Raw genomic sequence first — 12,202 nt, 5'->3', positions numbered from 1 at the left:
AACACTCAGAAACATGCTCTACTTCAGGGACCCTAGAATGACATGGCATGGCTGCCCCCACACCTGAGTGCTGATGTGCTTGGGTTGCTGGGAGCTGCCCCCTTCCCTTTTCTCTCCACTTTCTCCAGTGACAGATGGAAGAAAGGAGATTGGAGGCAGTTGTCTCATCTGCTTTCTCCCATTGCTTGACCCTCACCACTTCAATTGGTGGCTCACAGGGCATGCATCCCTCTCAACTATGTAAACCTCATTAAAAACAAAATGAAATCATTAAAAATGTGCTCATCTTAGTATACAGCTCTTGGGGAAATGATTTGGTTAGCTTCACATAGGAACTTTCCAGAACATGTTTTCCCTCTGGAGCTCAGAATGATACCGAAACTTAAAACTTCCTCCCAACTTCTCCTCGTCCCCCAAGTGCTGCTTTACAATACATGTCTACTTAAAGTGTGCTCATGTTCCACTGCAGTGATGAAGGTTATCTTCCTGATCAGGCACAGGCAAACACCGCTTAGAAGGGGACTTGGCAGTGTGCTGCCGTAGTGGGTGGGTTTCAGCATCAGCCAGGCTGCGGAGCATAGCTGCTGCAGTTACCACAGAACTTCAAGACAGGGAGGAAATCAACCTGAACCAAATGCTTCCCAGTATCCAGATGATTATATCTCTACAAACCTGGGAATGAATATCATCAACACAAATATACTGAACATGTAATGTTACTGTTGTGCTGGTTTTTGAAATCCCCAGATAATCATCAAGTCTGAAGTTGGTGCTAAGGCAAAAAGGTGGTTTATTCAGGTTAGCCTAGGTAACCCAGCGACCTCCCCCAGCCCAGCATGGCTGGGCGGGGGAGGGACAGCTGCAGCCAAGGCTGCAAGGATCCACAAGGAGGACAAAAGAGCGCGAGCCAGAAGAGCCAGGGAAGAGCCCAAGCCCCCCAGTTCTTATACATTTCAGGCTATTAATTATACAGTCATGACTTAGCAGGCTTCTATTGGTGGGTTTGAAACAAGCAACTTTCAAAAAGTACAAATTGATAAGCTATTGGGCTGTGAATCTTATCAAACACCAGGTACCTCCTTCCTGAGGAGTGGTCTGCCTACGTGACCTGCCAGGTGTCCTGCCGGGTGTCACCTAGACTATCAGGCCTGGAGTTCACACAGCCCCCAGCCAAGCCATTAAGGCAGAATCACAAAAGGCAGAAAACGCCTAGGTTCTTCATTACCAGGTTTCTAGGGTGCCTCCCTCTACATTTTTAATGAAAAGACAAAAAATATACTTAGGAAAAGGCAACTCATTATCCAAAGCCATTGATCCAAAATTCTTTAAAATGCACCATATACATGAATGGGAAACATTGCACAAAATTCCAGCCCTCAGTGTCTAACTGTAATAATTGTTATAATTAAGAGAACGCACATTTGAAATTAACTATAAATCAATTTGGACACATATGAAAAGTGGACATGTCAGTCAATAGGAATTGGTACAAATAAAATTAGTGGAAGGAAATATTCAGTCACAAACCACATCATAGAATACACACATAAAACTGACTAGATTGTAATGTCTCTCTCCTAATGCCCTCTAATTTGATATTAAAGAAAACTCTGGACCTGAGTCAAACATATTACTTTCACAGAGGAAGAGTGAGAAGAGATAAAGAGAATTGCAACTGTGAATATCAGATTTTTATCATTTCAGACCTATTGTTTATAAATTTAATGATTTTTAAAAATTAGCTTTAAGGTAGTAACTTAAATAAATACAAATGACAAAGCAGAATTATGTTTGTGTGCTGTTTTCATTTAAATCGCTAGATGGCAGCAAAATAATTTAAAACTTCATCTAAATCACTAGGTGGCAGCAAAATAATCATTGGAATGAAAATAGGTCCTGCTATTTTTATTTGTTAATTGCAGAGCAATGAGATTTTTAAAAAGAATTTTGAATTGAAATGATGGCTTAAGTATTTATGATTAAACATTAATATTTTTCTTCAAAAGAAAAGATGACATGCATTTTGAGTAATAATTTTGGAAATATTATTAGTCAAAAATCAAGTCTAGAGATAAAAAGGAGAGTAGTTACAAAATTCTTCAAAAAGAAATGAGAAACAAGTGTTTCAAGGTAGTTTTTAGTTTCCAGGAGTAGGATCAAGTCACACAGCACCTGCTGGACCTAGGTCTTCAACTCCTTTTCTGAAATATTTAATACCTAAAATTATGTTTCTTAATGTCTTTCTATATGTAATCCACATCTCAGTAATTATGGTAATGTTAAGAGTCACTATCGGGCCCTGCGCAATAGCGTAGTGGTTAAAGACCTCGCCTTGCATGAGCCAGGATCCCATATGTGCGCCAGTTCTAATCCCGGTGGCCCTGCTTCCCATCCAGCTCCCTGCTTGTGGCCTAGGAAAGCAGTCGAGGACAGCCCAAAGCCTTGGGATACTGCACTCATGTGGGAGACCCAGAAGAGGCTCCTGGCCTCAGATTGGCACAGCTCCAGCGGTTGCGGCCGCTTGGGGAGTGAACCATCAAACTTAAGATCTTTCTCCGTGTCTCTCCTCCTCTCTGTATATCTGCCTTTCCAATAAAAATAAATAAATCTTAAAAAAAAAAAAAAAGAGTCACTATCATGGGCTCCTTTCTGTTTGCTACTGTGGGAAATGGTATTTTAAAATCAACAGCAACTTTTGTCCCACTGGAAAACAAAGCTGTGCTCACATCACACACGGGCACTCTGCTAGAAGAGGCTGTTTGGAAAAGGACCAGGGGATGCGCTTTGGCAACTTTGCACTTCACTCAGGGAGATGTGTAATTGTCAAATACCCCCAATGAAAGAACTACAGCATCCCTTTGTTCAATAATGCCTTCACTCATTCAAGACAGTCTCAAGGAGTATGAAGTGGAAAAATCCATCTTACAGTAAGGATGGAAAACCTACTGCCATGAAATTGATTTTGAATGTGCCTGGGCATGTCACAAAATTGGAGTCCTAGATGATTAAGTAACACCAGGGAATAAAGTTGATATTGTGAGCGCTGATTTACCTCCAGGTGAACAAAAGGAGATACAACAGTTTAGGTGCATGCTCTAGGATCAAAGAATTGACTAATGAAGCTAAGGTGTTCGGTAGGTGCAGGAATCCAACCACCTGATTGGGTAGAAAATCACAGATAATCAGCTGGAGCGAGGGCAAGCCTAACTAGCTGCGTGGCCACAGGGGACCAAGTGCAATGCAGCAGCATAAAACCCAGTGATTTAAAAGCTAATTTTAGCCAGGTGAGAAACAGCTCTGTACAGTAAACAGGGAGTCAGACTTTCTCTTGTATTTAAAATCATTTCTAGGGAAAAGAACATAGAGCCTCAGGGAAAATATTTTGGCCATTAAATGTGCATGGTCTCTGCTCCAACATGGCCACACATTTTTCTAATTCTTAGTTAACTGACTTGAAATTTAGATGAATCCAAACAAGTTTGTTCAAGTAGACTCATTCCCTGAAGGGCACCTGAGTCCCATGAAAGTGCAACACAAATGGAAGTGCTCACGGAATTCACACTTCTGCTCCTCTATCTGAGTAATCCACTTGGGCCTAGGACAGTCAGAAAGGCCACACAGGTGGATCGGGATCCCAAAGGAGGAGAGTGTTTGACCCAAGGTCAGATCTCAAGGGCACTTGATGAGTGGATGTATAGAATGGCGGAGGGATGGATGGCAGGTAGAAGTACTGAGTGCCAGACTCGGTGCATGCGCTAGGACGTGGGCCAGGTCAGAGAACTGTGTCTCAGTGTTCTCAGAGGAATGGACAAATACTACTGTAACCAGGTTTCCTTTGTAAAGCAAGTGGAAGAATAAAACAGCTTTGTGTCTACCCAGAGCATATCTTTTGAAAGTTTAAATTTAAAAAAAATGAGTTTAACTTAGTACAGAAGGGATGTGTTTTAGGAGATATAAAAATACTTTTACCCGGATATTTATCTCCGCATGCACCCATGCATTTAACATGCAAGTTGAAGAGGGAGGTTGGCAATGAGCCTGTGACAAAAGATTTTGGTGATACTAATTGGCATGAGTCATGCTGGTGCTTAAATTTTCCCGCTTTCGTACCAATATGCTTAGCTTAATTTTCTCATTAGGACTTTAAGTTGTCCATTTCATTTACTTTCCTGTGGAGATATTTATAGCCACTGCAGTGCATAATACATTTACTTATTTCTAACCCAAATGCTTACTTCATGGTCAGGTATTAGCAAAGTGTCTTTTTTTTTTGGAAAATGCACTAAGAATTTCTACCTGATGTTTTCAGCTCCATCCTAGTCAAATAGTTAATAAATGAGGAAACTAAACAAACAAACAAAAAGAACTGGAGAAAATGGAATTAAAATGTTGATTTTAGTGTAAAAATGGAAACTTTTGCATTGTTTTTTCTTAATACACAATTTCATGGGCTCCTTGAAGATTCCTAATATATCCAGGTACTTGTAATTATTGCCTAAGGCTTATTTTATAGTATAACTGAGACTGGTTTTTTGGGGGTGGGGAGGTGGGGGGAAGGACAAATCTTTACTATTAACCATAAATTACCCTAACTCAGGGTCTCTCCTCAGGATGGTGATCGGAAAATGAGGGGCTACGTTGTGAATAAACTCATAACCTGGTAAGAAAGTTTCTGGGTGTCTGCTATAAATAGTTTTTGTTTAGTGGAGTATTCCAATGGCATTTCATCAGAGAAGGTCTAGTTTCTTCCTCTTATTTTGTTTTCCCTAACAAAAGGCCTGTTGTCAAGATTGCAGAGAGCACTAAAGTCTCTCGTCCTTAGGAGCTTAATTGATATGAAGCATTGATTAGGTCTCCAGAGGAGTGGAGTGTTTCAGCGGAATTATGAAATAACCTCCTTGTGCTTCAAGGAAGAAAAAGTGTAACTACAAGGCAGAGCTTTCAGTTGGGCAAAAGCAGTCAATGTTTGATATGCAACTTAGACCGTACATAAAAATGATTTTAAAAATCCCTATTTGTGAAAGGATTTCATATTTTTTCTCAATGTCAAGTATGAAAGAAACAAAAATAGGTCAAGGTCAAGGAACTACATAGCAATATCAGGAAGAAAAAAAAAACAGTAAAATGCAACCTCCAAATATTATCCATGAGAAATTCTACCAGAGTTGGCCATGCCTACCAAAGGGAAGGGCTTATCTGGTGCAAGCACAGTGCTTATGCTTCAGGCAGCAGATACATGCACAAAAGTGATATCCGCCTGGCCGGAATGAAGGGACAGATAGCAGAACCAAGGGGACGGGGATCTTCAAAACACAGCTCCAGGTCTGGGAGCCATTGGGCCATAGGGCCAGTCACGGGCTCCTGGTTCTTTTTGAATAGTGCAGGCTCCTGGAGCACAATTCTTGATCATGAGCCTTCCATGTAAGATTTAAAACATTACAGATACACAACATTGCATGCTTATACACATTATAGTATCTAAACAAAGTGGAAACTTTCAGAGGGTGAAAAATGAACTAAAAATAGATGTTCTTACAGCTTCCTTCTGTTCCAGGGAGGCTCATCCTGGGCACCCCTGAAGGTATGCACAGCTTGTGTGACATGGGACGGCATGAGGTCAGGTTCCAGAGCCCTCTGCCAGCTCGGCACCTGTGTTCTGCTCAGTGGCTTCTGACCAATCCAGTCTACCAGAGAGTGAACTAGACAAGAAAAATTCTCTCATTTATCCTAGCAGAATAATGCAGATGGAAAACTGCTGTCAAGTGTGGAAGATGGCGCACAGTTTTCACTGACTTTTGGTTAGACTGACTTTTTCCCCCCATTAATCTTTACTAGAAAGGGAGATTTATAGAGGGATGGAGAAACAGAAAGATCTTCAGATCTTCCATCTGCTGGTTCCCTCCCCAAGTGGCTGCAATGGATGGAGCTGAGCCAATTTGAAACCTCTGGGTCTCCTACATGGGTGCAGGGTCCCAAGGCTTTGGGCTGTCATCCACGACTTTCCCAGGGCAGAGACAAGGAGCTGGATGGGAACTGGAACAGCCAGGATATGATCTGGCATCCATCTGTGTGGGAAAGGAGGACGACGATTAGCCTTTTGAGCTACAGCACTGGGCCCAGGTTGTAACTCACTGTGGCCAAGGATAGAAAAAGAAACATAAAAATAAGAACTAAAAACATGTCACAGGTAGGTGAAGCAAAGGATAGCTTACTATTCTGTTCCTTCTATCCATTAAAATCTGACAATGGCATTCATTTATTCATTCTGTTGTGTATTATATTCCAGTCAGGGGTAGGCATTTGGCATAGTAGTTTAGACACCGGTTGGTATACTCATGCCCAACATTGTGACACCTGGATGTGGGACCTGATTGACCCCTGACTCAATACCCTCTTGTTGCATACCCAAATGATGGGCCAAGTAGTTGGGTCTCTGCCACCCGTGTGGAACACCTGGTTCCCACAAGTTTCACAAATTCTTGCCTTTCAGGCATTTGGGGAGGGAACCAGCTAAGAGGAGCTGCCATCTCTCTCTGCCTCTTGATACATATGTTTTATTCCAACAACCGTGCTGGGCTGGAGGACAGAGAGAAAGTGATGCTGAGAGAAGCACAGAGATACTTACACAGATAATTTTGGGAATTTTGTGCAAAGTGTTAAAAACAAAACACAATGATATGAACAAACAGTATGAAGGACATGTCATGGAGTATAAAAGCCAGAAGCAATTTTCTTAGTCAAAGTACTATTTCTCTTTCCCAAATCTTAATGTAAAATAGTGCAAACCTTTCATGACAGCTTTTCCTGCAAAAATATACCTGCTTTTTCTCTTGGAATTAAACTGGATACTCACAATGTGGGAAAATACAAAGTTACACAACATGATCATCTTGGTTTTAATGTTACCCATGTATGCATGATACTTGACTACAAAGTGCTGATTCCCTGCTGTATATCATTAGCACAACTTCTGGCTAGTGACACTGGAGAATCTGAACTCTTGTCCTTAATCTTGGGTTTATAAATGGCCTGCCATTGTTGCATGGATAATGTGAGGTTGTTCAGGGGAAGTCAGAAATTCCCTATATGAAGAAGCGATTTCTAAGCAAAAGAAAAGTTTAAGCTTGTGATGAAGGTAATATTAATCTAATCAAGCTACTACCACTAGAATAAGGAACTCATCATTGCAAGTGTGTTAAAACTGAGCGAACAGTGAGCTTAAGCTGCAGAAGTGTAACCTTATTTTTTTTCTGCCCTGTACAATATACAAAAGATGAATGAGAAAGTATGGGCATTACTTTCCTAGAACTTCTGTGTTGTAGATACGTATATACACAAGGTGCTTCAAAAGCATGGTGGAAACATAAAATTAAATGATAGATGCTGCTGAAAAGATGATGAAAGTATGCTTTTTCATAATATTAATTTTCATGAACTGTTTCAAAATCACTTAGTTGTAAACTTTCTTTGGAATTTTTCAAACCCATTGTCTTATCGATATGCTGAAGGTGGCATTTCACACTCGTGCCACCATGCAGATCTTGGATTGCTTCATCATGAGGCGTTTCCATGGACATTGCAGGAAGCTGAGCAGTACCCCTGCCACCTACGCACTAAATACCAGCAACACACAGTCACTCTCAATGGAAAGCAAAAGGGTTTCCAGACATTGTCATTAGCCCTATGGTGCAACACTGCCCTCAATTTAGGCAAACTCTAAAGAGAGATAGACTTTCTGTTGCTATAAACAGAGAGTGTTTCATAGTGCCACATGCGGTAGCTGCCCTAGAACACAAAATATTTTAAATAAACATTTGCATATGTCAATGTAATCAATTCACTTCAGTTCTAGGAACTATGCCTTCAGTTCTAGATAAAATTGAAGTGGTTGAGTCTTTTGGCTACTTTTAAAAACTGGAGTAAGCTTACTTATAGAAAAGCTAAATGTGTCAAGATTTTATGATAAAATAGTAACATTAGGGGTGCATTTTTATAAGCTGGGAGAGCAGTTTACTAAAGGAAGTTAAATTTGACAATTCATTAGGTGGAGAGTCGCTTTTATCCTCTACCACCACAGTTTAGAGGAAGTTTGGCAGGAACCAGAGACAGCCAGAAGGTTGATAACACTTTTTGTTTTCCAGAGATGTGCTGCATAAACCATCCTATTACATTGATCTGGCAGCTTCATGAGCTTGATGTTTCTGTAAGCTCTTGAAAGCACATAGCTGGCTCTTGAATGGGCATGTGGCTGAGGGCGGAGAGCTCAAACTCTGGAGTCGAAAACTGTCTGGCGTCTTAGCCGGCGCCATTCTTTTCCAGCTGAGTGCACTGGCTTACTTATCTCTATATCTCAGTGTCCTTGGCGGGAGGTGGAGTTATGTGGCACATTCCAAACTGTATTGGTGTATAATCAGTTTTCAGTAAGTGTTAATTCTTCTTATGGAATAAGAACTTAAATTTTTTCATTAAATAAATTTTTTTTCCACCTACATTAGAGAAACCAAAGCCAAGCTATCATTTTATAGTGGGAAATGTTTTAATGACAATGATACTATTTATTCAAAAGAGAAAATATGCGTCAGAAAGATGGCTGGTATCTTCTAGATATTCCTTCTCACAGTAATGCCCAAGAGGTAGAATTTCTGCTTTATTATGGAAATGAGTAGGTGGAGCTCAGAGGGATCACCGAGCTCACTCCAAGAGAGGCAGCACGTGCTGAATCCCAGGACATGGGACTGTCCTCTGTGTCAGTACCAAGTTGGTTCCCATTTGATAATGTGTCTCTCTACAGCCATAGCAATACTCTCAAGACAACCACTAACAACATGCCAGTCATCACGTTATTTCACATGAGCAGATCACACAGTTTACGTATTTCTTTGATTACTCTCTCCAACCCTCAGTATTCCTATTGCATTTCACATAGGGAACCTGAGGCTTCAGGAGTGCAAGAAGCTATCCAAGATTATGCAACAGATAAGTCCTTGAATCCAAATTCAACACAGAACTTGGGCTCTTGGCCAGTTTACGATACTGTCTCCTGTCATGTACAGATTATCAGAGGGAGGAAAGTGGCAAAGCAGAGCCAGGATTTAATGGTTTTATGTTTCTACAGAAGGGGTATGGATGTTTTTGTCAGCAGACTTGTAGGTGGGCCAAAGCAGAGATGTAGGACACAGCAGGACGCCTGGACTAGTTTCCTCATCTATAAGACATGGAGGCAGATCAGAAAACCTCTAAATGTCTTTTAATTCTAAGATGCCTTATTGTTGCAATTTGTATTATTCCCTTTATTACAACCTCCCACTGGCTTCCTGGTGCAATTATGAGATCTTTCCCTGGGTTCTGGTGTGCAGGGCTCTGCAGGGAGCAGCTCCTGCAGCCTCTGACTTCACTGTCTGTCACGATGCTCTCGTCATGAGCTTTGCTGCTCTAGAAACTGTCTTGCTCCGACTTTACTATTTGATGCTTTCTCTGTCCTGGTTCCTCAAATGTCACATCCTTTAGTGGCCTTTCTTCAGTGATCCTACTGCATCCTAAGCTACATTTCTTCTTTTGTTAAAATCTACCCCCTTCCTCTCTTTTTTTTTTTTCTCCAAACTGACGCTCAGTGTCAGGAAAAAAAAATATTATTTCTGCTTGGTTGTTTATTGTGGGCTACCCCATCCATTTCCACGACGGCTCCCTGAAGACATGACTCCTACTGGTCTGTTGTATGGCTAAAGCTCCTGTGCTGATGCCCTTGATGGGGTCTGCAGAATGAATGAACGGATGACTCAACCTGTGGAGTCCACACAGTGACAAAAATATTAAGCACATAAAAGGAAATCTCAAGAAAACAGGACAGTCATGCTAAATCCTTTACATTCAGCATATCATTTAGCCTTAACCATCACCTATGATGCGGGTATTATTATTTATTATTATTATCATCATTATTAATACTAATACAGTTTTTCAGAGAATAAAATTGAACCTTAGTAAGATTAATCAATACGGCCATAGAACACGTTGAGTTCACCCAAATTCAAAGCCCATCTAATTTCATCCCAACGTCTTTTGCTAACTGGCTGGCTTGTGAACCGTGAAACTGCTGTTATCTCCGTTTGGATTGTCAAGACTTCATAATCCCAAAGAGTAGCTACATCATGTGTCCTGGGGCCTAGGCTGGGTAGAAGGTGCTAGGTGCCAAGGAGACAGAAGTAAACAATACGATGCAGCTTCCAACCTCAGGTGGCTCAACTTAATACAGAAAATGAAATATGCAAATATGACTGAATGGATGGTTCCAGGACTCCAGTACTTTTCCTTCCTCTCTGTCTCACCCAGGCGCATACACACAAGTCGTCTTGCTGGAGGTTCACACATCTTAAATTCTTCCCTTGGGCCCCACCCAAGTGTTTAATTTTGCATTCACTTCATTATACTGTAATTGTTGAGTACCTCCTAGGAAGGCCTGAAGAGCCATCATTCACAGAGTGCCTACAGGTGGCAGATGATTACATATTCACTAATTGAATTCTTACAACAACCCCGAGGTGCATGCCATTATTCCTCATTTACAAATGAGCAGCCAACAGCTTCTTTCTTTGGGGGCCAGTGGGTTGCATTCTGATGATTTCAATGCAGTATCTTATCAGAATATACTGTCACAAATATTAAAGTAAAGAGATGTATACACAGAGTTAAGGGAGCTTTCACTGATGTTTACTTTAATGTTATGAGTGTAAGACATGAAATAAACTTGTCATTAACCTTTTAGTTAAATATTGAGTAAGTCATGTGTATTTCACTCTGTAAACATGTAATATTAAAATCTCTACTTTGTTTAGAGAAAGCAATGATCTTTGTATTTTCATTTTATGTTTTCACCAAGATTGACGGATTGTGGGTCTTTTATTATAATACTTGGACCACAGACTTCATGACTGCTTAGTATGAGAGCACTGCCTGGCCAGCAGAGCATACTGCCAGCCTGCTCAAAACACCCACTGTAAGAGCCAGGAGAGGTGGAAGCTGATCTGCAGGAAGGCGAAAGCCAAGCTTATTACAAAAGCTGTCCAGGGGGTGGAGGTGGGGGAAGAGCTCAGACAGCAAGACCGGATAAGAAAATATTTGCATCTCCAGTCCTGGAGATGCATTCTCCTCTACCTTGTAGGAAACCAGGGAATAACTTTTTCTCTCTCTTTCTCCCCTCCCCTCCCCCCCCATCTCCCCACCCTCCTCACTTTCCACTTTTTGTCTTTCTAACAAGGCTGGGGTCTCCAGCAAGCACCCACTGAGAATTCTTTCTAGAAGATTAGATTGGATTAGAGAAAAATTCCCAGCTGGCGCAATAGCTTTCTTGGTTAATCCTCTGCCTGCAAGCGTCAGCATCCGGTATGGGCTCCAGTTCATGTTCCAGCTGCTTCACTTCCCATACAGCCCCCTGCTTGTGCTTAAGTCCTTGGGAATCTACCCTGCGTGGGAGACCTGGAAGAAGCTCCCAGCTCCTGGCTTCAGATGGGCCTTGTGGCCATTTGGAAAGTGAACCAGCAGATAAAGCAGATAAAGAAGTAATTCTTCCTTTCTAATGAAAATACTCCCCCCTCCCCCTTTGGATTGCATTCACTGAACACTTTGGTGGTATTTGAAGTTCAGCATTGTTTAATAATCAGAGCATGCTCCCTCTCCTAGTTCCTCCAGGTTAATAAAGCCACAATCCAGCTCACAGGAAATGAAAGACGAGGCTTCATGCTGATCTGATCACCTGGCTACCTTCTCAGTCTCCTGGAGCCCACTAGATATTCAGAGGCCTTGTATTCAACACAGCGCAGTCTCACTTCAAAGATCCTGCCTTCCTAATTAAGTAAATATTCCAACAATAGCAAAGAATCAAGGTGTCACTGACAACTAAGCAAGACAATACACCTGCAGAGGCACAAATACAGGGCTTTTCTCAGATACGAAGTACATTTAGTAGCTTCCAGAAATTTCAAAAATGCATGGCTGCTCCTTTGCCTACGGATACACTGTGGCATCCACCAGGACACTCGGCACACAGAATGACACAGTCCTCTAGAGTTTTAGAACAAGTAAATCTAAAAGAGAATCACATTTTGTGAAGTTAACTGAAATAAACAGTAATGATTTTCAGGCCAATATGGCAAAAAAAAAAAAAAAAAAAAAAAAAAGCACGAATGCCCTGACATCTTTTTACTTA

This window comes from Ochotona curzoniae, unplaced genomic scaffold (assembly GCF_017591425.1).
Source record: "Ochotona curzoniae isolate NIBS_2020 unplaced genomic scaffold, NIBS_Ocur_1.0 contig_1071, whole genome shotgun sequence".
Classification (NCBI taxonomy): domain Eukaryota; kingdom Metazoa; phylum Chordata; class Mammalia; order Lagomorpha; family Ochotonidae; genus Ochotona; species Ochotona curzoniae.
This window is presented reverse-complemented; position numbering follows the sequence as displayed.